This window comes from Lycorma delicatula, chromosome 4, assembly GCF_047948215.1.
Source record: "Lycorma delicatula isolate Av1 chromosome 4, ASM4794821v1, whole genome shotgun sequence".
Taxonomy (NCBI): Eukaryota; Metazoa; Arthropoda; class Insecta; order Hemiptera; family Fulgoridae; genus Lycorma; species Lycorma delicatula.
The window spans coordinates 133,784,611-133,803,439 of record NC_134458.1 but is presented as its reverse complement, the minus strand read 5'-3'; positions in this window follow the sequence as shown (position 1 = coordinate 133,803,439).

Sequence of the window (18,829 nt, the reverse complement as noted above, 5' to 3'; positions counted from 1 at the left end):
TATTGGTGGTGATTAGAAGAGACCGTACTTTGAGACAAAAGCTAATAGAGAACTAAAGACTCACAGAAATAAGACTGTACAGATGGATATGTACCTTCTGAAATTAAGGCCTTTTTAGAAATAGTAGATCTGAATGGACTAAATGTATTGGTGTGGTACAGTTTATGAAAGTGAAAAAGAATTCACAAATTTAAAAAAAAAATAATTGTACAATACTGAAGAATATATTTCTTACATGAAAATACTCAATATGATAATTTATGGGAGAAGAGAATGTTTGGTAGAAAGTGAACTAGTTAAATTTAGAAAGAGTACAGATATAAAAAGGCTCTCAGATTAATCTTAGAAATTAGTCTTAAGAAAAGCAAACCCACCTACTTTGCATTGTACTTTTGCAAAAACTACAAATGATTAGAAAAAATATTTAAATGTCATGCATTTATTACTTGAAAAAAATTCATTTTAAGATAAATGTATTGATATGTAAGATAATGAAGAATTTAATATAAAGGTAGAAGAATATAATATTCCAGAGGTCTTAGGAGATCTCTTTAAGAGGTCTTAGGAGGTACAGGAGGACAGAAAGATCTTGTAAAGAGACAAATTAACATGGTGGGCTAAACATCAAGGTATCAGGATTGGTTACTGTAGGGATGTGTGTAGGATATAAACTGTAAAGGAGCACAAAGACTGGAATTTATGTATGTATAAAACAAATAATTTAAGACATGATTACATTGAAGTTAAAAGTTTAGCACTGAAAATAAAGGGATAGAGAGTGGCATTAAGCATAATGAATAAGATCAAACAACTGATGACTCAAATAAAGAACTGGCATCTTTGGATGCCAATTTTTGCCATTGTAATGCTTATAGATGATGTGGCACTGAAGTTAAGATCTTCTGCAAGAAAAATTTCTTCTTAATTTGAATGTGAGAAAAAAAGACGTTAAATAAATTAATAAATTGGGAAATATCTTTTGGTACTTCTACATATATATATATAATATTACATATGTGGGTATATAAAACAGAATCACACATGAACAGCTTTCTGGATATCTGGTGCACTTTAATCAATTAGTTAGCATGTCTGTAATTAGCTTTATAGCTGCTTTAGTGGTTCAGTAAGTGACAGTGTACATATCTATTTGCATTACATTCTATCTTCACCACACCAGACTGTGCGGTTAATTAGAATCCAGAAACAGATAATGGTCAATAGACTGAACCAAAGTGCTGATGTGTTAAAAAATTAAAAATTAACTGTTAAATTAGCCCTTGATCTGCCAGTCTTTCATTTCAGGTTACCGTCTATTATAATAAAATAAAATGTCATTTCCTGGAGAACATTAAAGAGTTTGTCATGCGATCTTACATGAGATAAAAAAAAAAATTATAAATTTAGACATTATACACCTTGCATTATAATATGAAAGATGAAATTATTGATAACAAAATTGGTGGTAGATGAACCCAAGATCAAATGATTTAGAAGTGAGCAAACTAATGATTACACCAACTGGCAGGCTACTGTCTTAGATCTTCTCTTTCTTTCTCTATTATTAATGCCTAATTATTCCTCTGAATGTTACTACTTCATAAATTTATTTCAGGTTTTCTATTTTTAGTCTCTACACTGCTTATCATTTACTCTCTTCAGTAATTTTGCTTATTTTGTAATTTTGTTTGTAAATTTTCTTTTTAAAAGTTCATTTAAAAAGAACTTCATTTTTTTCACTATCTAAATCTTTGATGTATAAATGCGTTAATTAATAAAATCCATTTTATGTATTGTTGGCGCATGTTGGCTTACTATCGGCGAGCGCAATACTAGCCGGTAGATGCGGCCCCAGCACTCGCAGGCGACTTTATAAGCAGCGCACAGCAAAGCAAGAGCGATTATATGAAGATCGCTGAAAGTTACCGACGAAAATGGAAGCAAAAGCTCAGCAATTCACTGATGGAAGAGCGAAGAGGCCTGCTCTTTCCCCTGTGTTGTCTTTTTCAGGGCTCACAGATCTTTCTGAGGTTACGATCTATAATTATTTACAAAATACGGAAAGGCAGGCCAAAGAAGAGAGAAAAAGTAAATAAACCTTAAGAATACGAAGTCGGTTCAGCCGTGGCCCGGCCGATGTAAGACAAAGAAGATGGCGAGATTGAAGAAGAGTCTACGAAACCTTAATTCAGTTATGTAAAAATAAACTGAAAATCAACCTTACCAACAATTTGTGTTTCTCTAGTACTTTCGGTCATTCGACCATCTTCAGGAGATAAGTTTTCTCTCAATTTAAAAAAATTCTTTTAATTCACCTATCATCCTTCTTTCCTCTGTGTTACAATTTAGTCCCATCGACTAATACAAATCCTCCGGAGAAGCACATGCAACTCCCTCCAGCGAAGGGAGTGCATTGCATCCTCCAACAACTAGGATCCTCTCAGGCGCATTCCTGCTAGACCGCAAAGCACTAGTGGTCTACAGTGGACGTACAGAAGGGGAATCATGCAGGAAGACACAAGCACTTTGCTAATGGTCAGTAATGGTCAATCCATTAACAATTTTCAAATTGATCTGTAAGTCGATCTCCGTGACGCGAGTGGTAGCGTCTCGGCCTTTCATCCGGAGGTCTCGGGTTCGAATCACGATCAGGCATGGCACGCTAGAAATCATTTATTTCATCCTCTGAAGCAATACCTAAAGGTGGATCTGGAGGTTAAACAGACAAAAAAGAAAAATTAATCTGTAAGCATCGGAACCCAATTCACAATTCCATCCATAAGCAAAACTAACATATAACCGACATAAACAAATGCCCGCTCAATAATAAAAAAGACCCTGCAGTAAGGGACTGTTGTGCAGATTCTGCGATTAATAGGGGGGATATTTGTCTTCAGCTATATTTGCGTTCCGTTCCGAAAGCAATTCTCTCGCGGACCACCACCAGGAGGTCAGCTCCTGGTGGTGGTCCAAGAAGAGGTGACCAAGAAGAAGAATGTGGGACCTCCCGGCGCAGCAGCAGGCCTTGCTGGCCCTCCGAGGGAGCCGCTGGGTGCGGGGGTCACCTTCCTGCCCCAGCTTGACGGGATTCAAGCGCCCTGGCCGGCGGGCCGACCAAAGGCCCTACCAGCAGGAGCCGGCCTAACGTGGGATCGCTCGGGGAGAATCTCCTTGACCGCCGGGGGGGAAGACGACCGACCCCGACCTGACACTACTGGGCTCTGGGGGCCACCATTGCCTCGCTATAGTGGGGACAAAACTGCCGTTGAAGCGAAGCTCAATACGATTTCAATGGACGAGCCGCTACTTCCTGATTACAGCCTGGCCGACATCTCCGGAGAACAGCTACCAGATTCAACAGCTCTTCTCAGGGCTGTCTCACCAAGCACACAAACAGCCTTTTTCAGGGCCACCACTCTAAAAACCAAAAGCACTTTTCAGGGCTATCACAAGATTCTAAGGTGCCACATGGCATCAAAGCCATTTGGCAACAATATATATATATATATATATAACAAAAAAATTTCCATATTTGTCTGTTAAATGATACTTTCAATGTAATAATTTATATTCTTTATTTTGTTATATTTTCAATCATCTATCACTTCAAGAGATCCTAAATCTATAGCAGAAGGGAATTTGAATTAGTAAAAAAAATTGACTACTATTGAATATATAATTTCAATATACATATACAAGTCTAACTCAATATAAGGTTATTTGTAACTGGATTTGAATACCTGTGCTACTAGTACACTTTGTTTACAGGATTTTTAGGTGGGTGTAGTTATAGTAGTTAAAATATCTACCACCATAGGTCCAACTTCTCAGAAATAATGATAAAATAACAATTTGAATGTGTTTAAAATTATATTTTATTTGGTGAATTGAGTTTTTGTACGTAAATGACATATTCCCAAATATTTATAAAAGGAGTAATTACTGTCATGTAGTGATTATATTTGTTTTTTTTTTTTTGAGTACTACTAGGCTTCTTAGAGAAATTGGACTATCAAAAATGTTCAATAAATTAGAAACTACCATTAGCAAGTTAATTCATTTTTAATAAATGTTAAAATTAACTTAGGAAATTTGTTTAGTATAAACATTTTCTTTAGATTTTGTACTATTGCTGGCATTATGCTGCATTACCAGAGTGTAGAGATATAATGGATAACAAAAATACTACATATATACACTCATAACCTTACATATAATGAATGACCTTGAAGGAACAAACCGATTTTCTCATTCAAATCAATAACTTTATATGTTTCATTTGGGGTTGTGATATAAGAAAATGTTTGATATCACTACATCTACTAAGGTCATTAAGTGAACCATTAATTTATATAGATCTTTAAGACTTACATTGAATAGGGTTTCTAATTAAAACTAATACAGAAAATATAAATGAACTTTTTTCTACTTAGTTTGTTAAGCTGGTTATTAAATTTTATTAACTGAAAAAGCAGTTAAGAACTTATTAAACACTGATAAAATACTCTAGTTAATCAAAATATAAACATTTAGATATGAGAGTAGTAAAACACTCAGAGAAGTCTTATTTTAGTATCATGAAATGATAAGAAAACCATTATATATGTAGTGTAGGTTTGCTTGTTCTAAGTGATAGCTATAGACACCAACTCATACTAAACAGTAGGTTTACCCATAAGAGCAATAAATTTCTGCCCGGATAAAGCAAATCACCTTTCAAGTAAATGATATCTTGTTGTACTTGTTTTCCCTGGAATTTTCATTTGTTTACTACACAGCAGAATGTTTCTAATACTTCTACATATCTCCTAGAATTGTGTTTTACAAACTAAGGGTTCTGTTAATTGAGCATATTCATACAACGATGTGAATATTTCAAGGTCATGTGATATTTCGATGGGAATGGGAGAAGACAAGTAAGAATAATATATTTATGCTATTTTGATGGAAATTCTTGAATATCTGTAGTACTGAAGCAGTGTTTTTATGTTTTTTCTATCAAATAATTAATGATGTGATACAGGTGTAATGTTATAGCAGTGACTCATGTAATAATAATTATAATTTAAAAAAAGTTACGAAATTTTTAAGACTTTGTGAGCATAACATAATCTTATACAAAAGAAAAACACCTCGTTATGTATTGCATTCCCTGAAAGTTTTCTTTAATAAAACTAGCTTTATTTTATCATAAACTTTTATCAATAATAAATTTAGTATTTTTTTATACATCTGATTTTTTAATTATTTATTTGGAATGAAATGTTTATTTAATTGTTCATTCAGCCTAAAAAAATTAAATGAATAATATTTAGCAAGATAATGTTTTGTAAAATTATTTGTTAATATGTTTCAGGTAAAGGATACCTGAAGAAATACATAAAAATTGAAATATTAGTTGAAATTTATTGCATTTTTTCATGTAATTTTAAAGTATTTATAATAATGTCTAGATCACCTGTATTAATCAATCCTATTACGTTTTTAGTTTCCAATTTTATACAGACAATTTTCCTCAGAATCTGTCTATTATTTCTTTAATTTATGGTTACCTTTAAATTTATTTATTTAATATTTTTTTATGGTATTAATTTCAATTATAAATTTAGAATATCTCAATTTTTCTGGTTGTTTCTAGTGCTACTAGCATTCCATGCCAGGACTTCTGAGGAGATTGAAAAATGAACGTTTCAGTTGCCTTCTTTACTGAGTCAAATCCACTGTTGCATATTATCAACATGCCAAGTGCGTTTAAATGTGAATGATATTCATCTCTACAAATTAGATCTTCACTCTATTCACCAAAGGGACTAGCTGATTAATGAACATCATTACTCTCAGAAAAAGTAACTTGATTAGTGGTAAATTGTGCTTCATATTTTTTTACATGTATCACAGTCATAAGAAAGAACTTAGTGATAGTGTAAAGCAACAAATTATTTTATTCCTTCTCTCTGATGAAGCAATGCAATTACTTAGTAGGGGAAATAAAAACAAATATTACGAGAACAATTTTGATATCGTACTATCATAATATTGTAGGATAATTCAATGGGATAGTTTAACGTAGACCTTGGCATGGTTGAAGGCAATTGAAATAAAAAATCAGTAAAAAAAATAAGTAAAACAAAATCTGATGTAGACACCACATGACTTCCTTGCACGCCTATTAAATTACATATACAATTTTTTATAAATGAAACGTACATAAATTTTTATTTCATTAATAACTTCTGATATTTTTTCACATTTTTTTTGTATTATTTTTATGATATTTTTTTTGTATTATAAATTTTTTTTACAGAGGTTAATAATTGTTAATTATTAATAAATCAAAATATATTTAAATTAAAAAAAAAGATGAAGTCTGATTCGAATCGATGTGCCTTCCCCTTGTAAGATCCAAATATTTCATTAATTAAAATTTTATTTGGCTATAAGTCTGGAACCAATGAACATCAGTACACCTTATATCATTGAAAATCTCTCAATGAGGGATTATTACTGCAGTTAAGAAAAAGTCCAAAATCCAAATTTTTTGGGATTTTGGGCTTTTCTAGACACTTTTGGTTCCGTCGATTGTAGTTAAAAGGGGAGGTACACAACTAGATGTTACAACAGTCCTAAACGCAAAATTTCAACATCCTACGACTAATCGTTTTTGAGTTATGCGAGATACATACGTACGTATAGATGTCACGCTGAAACTAGTCCAATTGGATTCAAGGATGGTCAAAATGGATATTTCCGTTGAAATTTGAAATCGAAATTTTTCGCGATCACAGTACTTCCTTTAGTTCGTACAAGGTTGTAATTAGTAAAACGTTTTGCTTATCCAATAATTATATTACTGGAAAAAAATTAAGAAAAAATATTTTTGAAGGTTTTTTGAATTTATGGACAGAGATTTTGGTGTAATAAAATTTTAATATAAGAGAAGAGACAAAATTCATGAAACTGTGTCATATCTATACGATATATTATAAAAATAAAAATAACAATATAAAGAATGTTTCTGCTGCGCCACAGGTGAATTTCTCTCATTAAAACTATGAAAAAGTTTGTATGGTCTTGAAACCAGCTTTGTTTTTGTGTTACGACTAGCGAAAAAATTCGCCCAGATTTCTGCTCTAAAAAACAAATAATATTGTATTAAAACTATAGATTTAGGTAACTGAACAGAATTAGTGGTCTTATGTACAATCTTGTATTACAATTTGAAAAAAATGATCCCAAAAATATATAACTCGTAGTTTCCGAGAAAATTGTTGTAAAAATAAAAGAATTGGGGTCTGAAAGCACATTTTTATTAGATTTGGCGAAAATTTGTTTTGTTAAATTACCAATAACTAAATAAAACTTTTAAACAAAATTTGTCCAAAGTTTTATTCTTAGAAAATTTATGTAATTAGAAGTCCTAATAAAATTTAAAAACATCCTTTTTTATTGAAATCCAAACAACAAAAAAAAAAGTAGAAAGTAAAACATCCTTTCTATTTTACTATATTTAATTTTTTGTTTGTTTTTTAATTGCTAGCAGCTCTAATCTATATAATTTTAGTATGTTCTTTATCAAAACATGTAGGCATTCTTATAGTAATTATTTTTCGGTGGATCATGTCATTTAGGTTAAAATTCAATATAAAATAAAAGTAAGAAGTGTACAAATTTCATTAGCAATTTTTTGTTAACGAAATATCAGAAGTAGAGTATTGTTTTTACTATTTTTAAAATCACTATTAATGATTTGGAACAGGAATCATAGGTAAATGCCGTATAAATTCATAAACGAGGGATACGCATGTACTCATTTTATCTACGGGTATTGCAATAGTAATATTTAGAAATTGTTGAGGAATGTTGTCGACGATTTCCTAACAGAATTATCCCCAGTAGACAGATATTTAGAGATATTCATAAAAAAAAAAAAAAAAAAAAAAACTGAGAGAAGGAAGGTCATTCGGAGTAAATTTTAGAATTGGAAACTAATAACTGCCAACAGGTGTTGCTGATGACAGAGTGACGTCATTCATTTGCGGCCCAAGAAATAAAAATGAGCCCTAGAATGTTAGAAAGGCAAATGTTCGTAAATCGTCGCGCTGAAATGTACATTTATCTCTGATAAGTAATATTATTACTTAAAATTAATTTAAGAAGTAGTTAAAATAATAATTTGGATTGATTACAAAATTATTCTGAGAGAAGTAGATTTTTTAACTCATCATTTACACTGGAAGATATTCAAACAATCTTGTTTGGTTTTAATAAAACTGAATTTTTTTAAACAATTATTTGGTTTTTATCAACTTTAATTACATCAATTTTCTTTGAATTAGATTTTTCTCTAATCTTGTCTTTAACTTTTATTAGTTTAATAAGCAAATTAAATTTACGCTAAACTGAAAACATGCTTTTCAACTCCATTTTTTTCGTTCTTCAACAACAATTTTCTCATTACTGGAGATGCAATGATGGGACCAATTTTCCGCCCACCAATTTTTCATGTAAGGTTGCATATAAAATCACTAATTTTGTTTAACAATTTTTTTCCGTAGAGCATTATTTGAGCCTTAGAGCAGAAATCTGGGTGAAATCTTTCGCTAGCCAAAATTTGAAAACTAACCGTTTCCACATCTGTGTTTACAAAACATTTTTTATTATCTTGATGAGAGGAATAAAGTTTGGCAAAAATTTCCTGAAGCACTGTATGTATAATAACTGTATAATAAGAAAAATTTTTTAAAGTAAAAAAAGATTTATTGTTCAGCCAAGACATTAAATTTATTAGATTAAACTTTGCGCATCAAATTTCATTATTTTTTTTTACAGTCATTATTAAATAATATAAGTAAAAAATATACCTTCCCAAAAAAGTTTAAAATTGTACTTTTCTAATCTTTCTTTAATGTTTGACTTTCTAAAATTGGTATCGATTGGAAAATAACTATCAACAATATATACTATCCGTTAATTTGGTGCCTACTTCAAAAAGATAAAATTTAAAGAATTGAAAACGTAACTATTTTTTGCTGCATTTTTGAGAAATCCACTTTATTATATATTTTTAAACGGTTTTATTTTATACTCTTTTATTTTTGTTTACCGTGTGGGTAATCCTACGAAAAATATATGAAAAAATAAACTTATAATCAACGAGAAGGCAAAAAAGGAACATCTTGATAAAATAACAAAATGCAAAATTGCATATTTTTATTTAGCCTCCTACAAAATAAGAAAGAACTCCAAGAAGCAGTGTAACAGACTGTAAAAAAGCTTTCTGAAAGGTGGAAAAACATACATTGTTTTTTTCTTACTAATAATTAACCTAAGTTTGCTTAATAATTATCTTGAATTTCCAACAGAAAATGATTTCAATACTGCAATAATTAAAATGTATTCAGTTACGATACAGAGATCCAAAATTAAGCAAGCATGAAGACAAAAAATATCTTCAAATTCTTTTACAAGAATTGTCTTTCACAAGACAATTGAATTTTTTGTTAAAAAGGTTGCTCATTTGATGAAACTTATGATTGGATTATTCAAGAAATTCCTCCATAAAATAAAAACAGAATGATTTTTTATGAATATTTTAATAATTGTGTTTCACGACTGATAATGCTGCAAGAATACAGTGAAAGTGTGCTTTCTTACAGGTGAATAATCCAATCTTTTATTACGCTATTTGTATGAAATGTTTTTGATATTTGATAAAAAAAAAATAAAAAAGAATATGCATATAAGTTCTGCTTAAATAAAAAAGGTTAAAGTTTATTTGTTTAGTAAATCCTGAAATTAATTACTAAACAAAATTACTATTATGATATAGTAATAATAACAATAAACTCATTTTTGTGTTTAATTGTTCAGAGAGTATTTACTAATAACTACATGGATTTACAAGTGCTATAATACAAGACTATCTATCTACGCTCTCAAACAGAATGATGTGAGAGCTAGCTGTCTTCATGTTACTTACCAGTTAATATACCAAGATGACTTAAGAGAAGGTGGAGAAGTATGTTCAGTAATTATTAAATCAATGTCAGAAACCTGTTGATGGATGATATCCTCTTTGCTCTTGTTATTTTCACATCTGTTACTCTTAGAATCATGGCTGTTTCATTTTGTTAACATTTGCTGAATATTTAACAAAAAAAAATTTAGTGAAAAAGTAATTGTTTGTATTATTATGATCCTCTATATGTCATTTGTGCAATAAAGAAACAAAATTAATTTTGTTATTTTAGTTTTAATGATATTTTTACTGGTGAATAATGTTAAAAAATCTGATGTTGACACCACATGACTTCCTTGTACACCTATTAAATTACATATACATGCTTTTTAAAATGAAAACTATATAAAATTTTATTTCGTTAATAACTTCTTATATTTTTTCATATTTATTTATTTTTATTGTTATTATTGAATTATTATTTATTGAAAAACTTTTTTTTTACAATCAGAGGTCAATAATTATTTACAAATCATTACATTTAAATTAAAAAAAAAGTTAAAAAAGTAGATGATGTCTGATTCGAACCGATCTGCCTTCCCTTGTATGATCCAAATATATCATTAACTAAATTTTGTTTGGCTATAACTCTGGAACCGATGAAAATAAGTGTCACTTATGATTGATCGTTGAAAAGCTCTCAATGAGAGCTGATTACTGCAGTTAAGAAAAAGTCAAAACTCCACATTTTTCGGGATTTTGGGCTTTGTTGGACACTTTTGATTCAGTCGATTGCAATCAAAAGGGGAGGTGTACAATTAGATGTTACAATAGTCCAAAATGCAAAATTTCAACTTCCTACGGCTAATCGCTTTAGATTTTTGCCAGATACGTACATACGTACGTACAGACGTCACGCCGAAACTACTCAAAATGGAAAGAGATTGTTAAAGTGGATATTTCCGTTAAAATCTGAAAACCGAAATTTTTCGCGATCATAATACTTCCTTTACTTAGTACAAGGAAGTAAAAAACATGTTATGATAGCGTTTATTGTTTACAATACTGTTTAGTAATATACAGTTTATAATAGTGTATGATGAATTTTTTTTTCTTTTATGAACGACAATTGACTTTCATAGCTTATAAGTTAATTGTGTTGTGATCTTGATTTGAATTGCAATAAAACAGCTGGCAATTCTTTGCTATTTTTAACAAACATATTGTTGTTTCTAATCCACACATAAACAAGTATTAAATTGGCTTTCCAAGTACAACAAATAAAATAAAGAAATTTTTTATAAGGGAGTCATGGAAATTCTATATTCTTCCTTATCTGTAGTTTATTTTATATTAAAGAAAACGTAACTATTTTAGATCGGTTAACATTTTTTTTTTTTTTTTTTTTTTTTTTTTAACAAAGATGCGTGTAGGAATTTATTTATATTAACCATTTTAAGGTCATATCAACTAAAATCAGATACATTTGAGAAACTAAAAAAGGTAGAGTTTTGTATTCGCACGAGCGTGCTTTTCAAGTGCTGATAATAAAATCTACGATTCACTAATTTTTTTCAGTTATATTAACAAAAAACAGCCTTTTCATGTTAGGGCTACCTTATTCTGTGGGGTAAATTTAGGTAAAATTTATTTATAAAACAGTGATCTCTAACTAAAAAAATTAATGTAAAAGAGAATTGTAAAAATAATTAAAAAATAAGTGTAACTTTTATGAAAGTACAAATTTTCTTTTGTAAAGTTTTCTCTGAATCCCTTTCAACACAGGCTAAAATAAGAAAAAATAAATTTTCAAAAACATTTTCTACATTTTAGGTCCAGGGTTTATAATTTAAAAAATCTGTAGCATTTCTTGATAGTTCTATGTATGAAATATAAACTTTAAAAAATTTTTGAAAAATATTTAAACCGAAGGGAGATAGAGCAAAATAACGAAAAAACATACATATCAATTTTAAGGTGTGGGTTAATTTTATGAAAAGAAAAAACAACTTATTTTGGATTATTTACGAGTATAAATGCATTGTAACAAATTTGGTTTAATTAAGTTTTCTCTAAAATACCATGAAGAGAATCGAAATTGTTTTGTTCGTGATATCACCCCGCGACTTGAATTTTGAAAAAAATATTTTATACGATCAATGCCATATAGAAAATTTGAGCCAAATTTGAAAAAAAATCGGTTAGGTCAATCCTGAGATATAAGACCAAAAGCAGTGCGACACACATACGTAAATATGATAAAAGTTCAAAAATATGTTTGTGTATTAAACGTATGTATGCATTAGTTCAAATATATGTATGTGCGCATAAACATACAGTTTTTTTTTTAATCTAGATGAACTAGTTGGTTTCTAAAACGTAAAGATTTGCAGAAAATCAGATTTACTATTATTCTCGTGATCTCCGTACTTTCCCCTTTAATACAGCTGTTCTAGCTATATTTATTGGGGAAGTAAAATGGTACCACTTAAATTTATTCGTGAAAAAGTTAAATAAATTTCATTAAATTTTTAATAAATATTCATTTTGTATATTTATTCCAACCAAATCAGAAACTTGGAAGTATTGTGCATTTGCATTATCTGTTAATTTACAATTCATTACTTGTTCTAGTAATTAAATAATTATTAATTATTTTACTCTGATCAGTATACAATTGTTATCGTAATATATACATCCCGTCAGGAATGGATAGATATACTAGTTCATAGGTAAAGAAGAAATTACCCCAATATTTGCCTGGATGGATCAAGGGAAACCATAATAAAACCTTGTTCAGAGTAGCATCACAAAATACACAGTTAATAATTATATAATTAAAAATAGTTGTGATTAATTATTTAAAATATAAACACATTAAATAATGCTAGGTAAATACACGAAGATGTTAAATATGAAAATAACTACAAAATAATTTAAAATTCAGAAAATTTTAAAAGAAAAGAAGAATTTCGGTTTTATTTATATAGCAGTGTTTGTTTCACGTCCATTCACCCGGTTTTTAATTCTTTAGCTATTGTCTAATTCATAGATATTAAATTCGTAAATAGAACATCATAGATAAAAATTAATATAAATAATAAAATTCTTAACAAAGTTTATTTATTCTTTGATCAAAAGCACTAAAAACTGGGTGATTGAAAAAGCCAAATATTGTTTTATTAATATTAATCCTCGTAAAAGGAAATATTGACCCAATAAAAGCCTGTTAAGTGAATAACTTAAAGGAATAAATAAATAATTTACTACTTTACGATGGTATGAATTATTTTTTTATAAAATATAGATAATTACGATGTTTTCAAACTGGTAACAAAGGTAGTTGAACCTTCAGTCCAGGTAAGCTGTTTCAGATTAGTTTAAAACAGCTTTTACAATTCTCCTCTTTGTTTATTCATTAAATAAACTTTCCGTAATTTGTTTTGAACTAGTATGGTGATACAGTTATTAAGATGATGGTATAATGTAACAGAGCAGTAGCTCGTTTGCTGATTACTATACTACTGGGCAATTGATTATTGCTATCATCATCATCGTTACTGAAGTACATTATGTTAATGAAGTTAATTTTGAATTTATGTTATTATTAGAATGTTAATCAAGTGCTTCGAAATTTTAGTAATAATATATATTTATTATTATTTTTTTTTGATTGTTAAAATATTTAACGCAATAGTTTTCAAAACGTATTAGTTATGTGCATGTATTTATCATTTTTAGAAAAAAAAATTGGAACTGATAAATTTAAAGATAAATGAGAATTTTTAGAGAGAGAGAGAGAGAGAGAGAGAGAGAGAGAGAGAGAGAGAGAGAGAGAGAGAGAGAGAGAGAGAGAGAGAGAGAGAGAGAGAGAGAGATATTAAAAATGTATTAAAGAAATCTACAACATTTTCTAATTATGTTAACACAAGGGTAATTTAAAATTACTCGTATACAATTTTAATAAATAATCTATATACATCTTGTTACTACATTTACACAAAGTAAGAGCCATTCCTTGATTATCTATATAAAAAAAAAACGAATGTTTGTTTGTTTGTCCCGTATGCGTTCCTATACCATTCATACGATTGCGATGAAACTTTGGTGAGTTGTTGTGCGCACGCCCGTGAAGGTTTCTGAGTTAGTTTGGACCAGCTAGGTGGCGCTGGGATCGAGAATTTCGAAAAATTGTTTATGGTCCGATTTGGCTTATATTCAGAATATATATTAGTTACGTGAAAATAATAAGTTTTGCAAAAATTATACCCGCTAGGTGGCACCGGTGTCGAGATATTTACGAATAAACAAACAAATATACAAACAGACTTTCTTCTATATATATATAAAAGAAAATGTTCGTATGTGTGTCCGCTATAGACTAAAAAACTACTGGACCGATTTACGTGCGGATTTTTGCAAAATGGTCCGCGTTGTCAGGAAAATGTTTAAAGCTATTGAAATCCTCAATCTGGCCAGTAGAAAGAAAGTTAGGGTTATTTTGAATCGACTACTGTGTTTAGAGAGTAGTTTGAATTAAATCCGATAGGTAGTGCTGTTTTGACAATTGGTTTTATTTACATTCTGACTTTTATAAAGTGAAAGATTAAATTTTGTGAAGTTCCGTAATGTTCAGTTTTTTAATGTTTTATCAAACTTTCAATTGTGCTCATTTAATCTACATATGTATATATATATATACTCAAATCTACCAGTAACGAAGCATCTGCTAGTAAGAACATATAAAATTGATTACATCTAGGTGGTAATAACTGGCATTCAATAATTTCTATTACTCTTTACCTAATAACCGATGAACCTTCAATATTGAACCTTCCGTTCAATATGAACGATAAATATTTATCGTTTAGGCTCTTTACGAGAAAGAATTGCTACCTGAAAATTTTTGTTGTAGATGATATTCGTGTAAAAAGTACCCTCTCAATTATAAATACCAATTTAAATTTATGATCGATACTAAAATAAAAGAAGTGGTATATTAAAAGATTATAAAAAATAAACTTCTTTACATGTATATGTAGAAGCAATAAACAAAGATAATGATAACTTTACATCGACTATAAGGTATATCTGCCGGTTTGCATCATACAAAAATATTAATATAGTTATTTTTTTCACGATTTTAATTAATACTGGCTAAAAGAAAAATGTTTAATTTTATTCATCTTTATTAAAAAACAGTCTATATTACGGTTTGTGAAAACATTTTATTATCTAAATATATGTGCGCGTATATAAAAATATATCTATACTTAATTTATATATATAAATATTAAATGTATACATTTTTATATAAAAAAATATATATTTCTAATATATTTTAGATCTAATTATATGTTATCTAAATATATGTATACTTTGTTATGATTAAACAAAAAAAATGTGGTCTATGATTGGCTGTGAAGTAGTACGATCGCCGTTCTGTACCCTAATTTGCTTTCTTTTTCCTGTTTAGCCGCCGATACCATTTAGATAATACTTCAGAGGATGATGTGTATGAGTGTGAATGAAGTGTAGTCTTGTACATTCTCAGTTCGACCATACCTGAGATGTGTGGTTAATTGAAACCCAACCACCACCAAAGAACACCGGTGTTCACGATCTAGTATTCAAATCCGTGTAAAAATAACTGACTTTACTAGGACTTGAACGCTGGAACTCTCGACTTTACAATTCAGCTGATTTGGGAAGACGCGTTCACCACTAGACCAAGCCGGTGGGTTACCTTAATTTGCTAGTTAAATTATGCATCACGATTTGTCTAAATTTATTGTATTCCAGTTGGTTAAAAATAATAATTAGATAACAATATATTGTCCTCACCCTTATTGTAATAGATCCCCCTACTCACACATGACTCATCTTTAGATAATTATACGTATGTATCTCTTTATATAACCTAATTGATATTTCCTGTGTATTGAAACCTTTACGATGCACATATTTTTCTCAAAAATTACCAACATTAAACATTATTTTCCTTACAACTAAGGAAAATTTAAATAAATGCTTTTTTAAATTAAATTGACATATGTATTGCTTAATCCGGCTATGTCCGTTCTATTGTTGACAGCGTTTGTATTTCTCGTGATGAATATCATTTTTAGAGTGGTCTTTTATGTGTATTTTGTTCTTTGTCTAATATTTTGGTGCTGTTGAAATCAAACGAGTGTTTATGTTCTGTTGTTTGTTTTGTGAGCGCTGTCACTTCCTTTTTTCTACATTTATGGGCTTCTATTCTTTTTTAAGGTATTGAGATGTTTATTCAATGTACACAACGTTACAATCTTTACACGTAATGCTGCATACTACGTTGGCTTGCTGATTTTTTTTCTATCGGCGATTTTAATTTAGTAAACTCAGATTGTTGCAATTTTAATGGGATATTGCGAAATTTTGTAGCAATTTTTTATTATTTTTCGACAGATCCGCGACATATGGTAATGCAACATAATTCTCAGTCTTATTATTTTTATTAGGATGGTTGGCTGATATATTTATTATTATAGCGTTTATTAATTGTACTTTTAAATATTTTATTTATGATATTTTCCGGATAATTATTATTTATTAATAGATTTTTTGCTTTTTTTTATATCTTGGACAATCTTCGGGGTTTGTAAATTTTATTACTCTGTTTGCAAGTTTCTTGACTGCTGAATTTTTATGTGATATTGGTTGTGTTGATAGGAAATTTAGGTATATACCTGAGATGTTGGTTTTATATACCGTTTTGTTGATATTTTCTTTTCGGAAAAAGCTATTGTTAATCTCAACTTCCTTTGTAAATTGTATATGTTCATTAAATAGATTAAATTCTTTTAATATTAAATCAATATCCTGTTCATGTGCACATACTACAATGTCATCTACGTATCTTTTTTAGAAAGAGAACTTAGTTAATTTTTCTAATACTTTATTTTTCTATATATTCCACAGTTAAGTTTGCTAAGCTTGCTGGAATTGGTGACCCCATCCCTATCCCTTGGCATTGTTCAAATAATTTATTTTTAAATTTAAAGTACATATTATCTATGCGAATGTTTATAATTCCAAAAATTCTGTTTTTTTAATTTTAGTTATTTTTTCAATTTCACTCCATTTGCTTTCTATCGCTTCAATCACTAAATTCTTCGGAATGCTGGTATATAATGAAATTACGTCCAACGAAATTAATTTGTGGTATGTGGGTATTATTTGCTTATTAATAAATGTGTGGAATTCCCACGATTATTTAATGTTGTATTTAATTTTTCCGATAATTTGTTGTAATATTTTAATTACAAATTTGGATAGCTTATATTTTATATGCAGTTTACTATAACTCTTACAGGATAATCATTTTTAATAATTTTTGTAATTTGATCAGACCGTAAATTCTGGGCGGTATCGCGTTATTTATACTTATTAGTTTCGCTTCTTCTTGTTATATACCCATGTGCAGACAACTTTTTGGCTATTTTATTATTTTCTAGGTGTAATTTATTGGTCGGATCTCTTTTTATTTATCTGTATGTGGTTTTATTATTTTACATATTTTACATTTTTTTTGAATAATTTTTATTGTCCACGATACTGTTTTATTACTTTTAAATATTATGATTTTATGGCTATTACGCTGTATGAATGTCTTTGTTTTTGATGCGTTTATGATGATATTTTCTATTACTTTTTCCGCTTCCGTATTTACTATGTTATTGTATATTCTCATTTTGATTTTTTTATTACATGCCTTAGTATTACTTTTATATATTTGTATTGCCTTGCATATATTATTACGTATTTTATTTTTTTCTTCCTCATTGTCAATAACTCTAATGGCGTTTTCAATATTTGTAATGAAGTTTTTTGTTGGCAACGGTTTGTGTGTAACTTGTGTCTCGCTCGTGATTATTTAATGCTACCAGTAACGTAAATTTAGGTCCTAGCGATAGACTTTTATTTACTTATTCAGGAATTAGTAATGTTGATAAATTTTGTATCCATTTTTCGTTGTATTCAACGAAGTTAGGTTGGCTGTGCCTATTTCTTAAGCGGTTGAAATTTTTAATATTTTTTTCTTTGATAATTTTGAAACTACTTTCGCATTTGTATTCTTCCAAAATTATAAAACTCTCAAATAATTGTCTAGGTAAACTATCCTTTAAGGTATTTATTTCTTTAGAAATATCATCTTTAATATTCTTTTTAATTTGCACTGTATGTTTTATTAGCGAGTTTATAACTTTTTTCTTAAAATTATATACGATATTAATGAATTTGTCTCCATTATCTTTGGTTTGGAATTCAGTATGCTTGAAATTGAACTCCATAAATTTTGGAAATATATTATTTGATCTAGCTTTAAGTAAAAATATTTTTCGATTTTTGTATTTTATCTGTTTGTTTTGTATTTTATTATAGTTTTTCGTAACTTTTGTAGTATTGTATCCATAATTCATAGTGATATCTTCTTAAAACCCCATTTTAACCAATAATTTCTTTCATGCATTCACATTATATACGTATTTCGTATATATATATAACTTTACGAACATCGAATTACGGGTGTAAACGATTTGCAGCATTGGTTTTTTGTTATATTTTCTTATGGTTCTATTTTAAACTAATTCAAGAATACGTTTGGTTCAATGGTTTTATTTATTTCAATATTAGCCGAATATCAGAAATTTTCCGTTTAATTTTGTTTTTAAAGGATAAAGCGCGAACGCTGGAAAGCTGTTTTAAGTAATCACTAACAATAAGGTTAATTTTCTAACAAGAAATGTTGTTTTAAAATGACAACACTATCTGTTTTACTGCAACTGAAAGTAGTAGTATTACAATTCGGCCTTCTATCTTGGCGAAAAG